Genomic DNA, 1380 nt, shown 5'->3' with positions numbered 1-1380 from the left:
CAGGGTCAGCCAGGCACCTGAGCATGGCGGGTGTTGGCCTGTGCGGGGCAATAGCGCAGCCTCTGCTCCTGCCTCCTCTCCCCCGGGCTCCCACCTCCGTCCTGGGAACCAGGTCTCCTTCCCACCCAGGGATAGACGCACCCGACACGGAGCACGGGCTCCTGAGGCTGGGAGGCAGGGAAAAGAAAAGGCAAGAGGGGTATAAATAGCACCTCCCTGAGCCACTCTCAAGAAGCAGGTGGCTCGTTGATGCTGATGAAACCCGAGGTGCGCAGAGGCCTCAGTTGCAAGTAGGAAGCAGCTGCTGAGTGGAGTGATGACACCGGCAAGATGTTTCAGTCATGGCGAGGGAGCTGCTGTTCCTCTCTTGCCCCGGGCCTCCTGGCTGCTAGGCCACGTGCTCCTGGTGTCACACCAGCACCAGAGGAGGGCAGCCCTGCCGGCTAAGTCATGAGCCTCTGCCGTTGTCTCAGGCCAGCAGGCGGTCATCGTCATCTACTGGGCACATGGAAGTAAATCATGTGGAGGCCTGACCCTCGCCTACCGGGTGTATGACCCAGTGGAAAAGAGGAAGACATTACCCCAACCTGCAACGCGTCGCTCTAAGGGCCATGGGTGGGAGGAGGCGGCGAGATGGGTTTTCACTAGGACACACTCTGGTCGGCTCCCCCGTGGGTGACCTGGAAAGACTCGCCCGGCAGGCCCAGCGCCCTGGGCTCTGGGGTCGCCTCTGGCATTTTGTGTGATTGGGGGTGAATTTGAGTTTCTCAACCCAAGTGAGAGCTTGCATGGCCTGTCCTCGAACAGGCCTGTGTGCCCACAGGTCCTGTCAGCCGGCTTTCCTGGGTTCTGCCTGTCAATCTCAGTCAGGGGAGCAGGGCACCTGCTTCCCTTGCGTTTCCGTGGCTGGTTCTGGGGGAAAGTGGTGGGTCAGCTGTCCCTTCTCGCTTCAGCTCAGAGGCCCTCGGCCATGTGTTGAAGGCATGTTGCTAGCGGACAGGAAGTGCCCGGCATTGTTGAAGTGTATTAAACTAACACTATGTAAAGACCCTAGATTTCTCAGAAACCAAGCAACAGTGTTCTCTTGTCATGTTAAAGGCACGAAACATGTGTGAAGTTGTAGCACATACACGTATGCACCCACACATACACACACATGCAAACTGACACATATGCACCCACATATATACACTCCCACAACACAGGTTGCTGCCTCTTGAGAAGACTTTGGGTCCCATGTTACACCACGCATGTGCATGTGTGGGCAGGAGGGGAGGGGGCTAGGCACGAGGACCTCAGTGGTTTTGGTTGAAGCTACTGAATATGATTTAAATAAGCAAATGAGTAGGAAGTGCCACGGCCACAGCCACCGCTTGGGTG

This window comes from Myotis davidii, unplaced genomic scaffold (genome assembly GCF_000327345.1).
Source record: "Myotis davidii unplaced genomic scaffold, ASM32734v1 scaffold296, whole genome shotgun sequence".
Classification (NCBI taxonomy): domain Eukaryota; kingdom Metazoa; phylum Chordata; class Mammalia; order Chiroptera; family Vespertilionidae; genus Myotis; species Myotis davidii.
The sequence above is the reverse complement of the archived record's forward strand: the minus strand, read 5'-3'. Positions refer to the sequence as shown.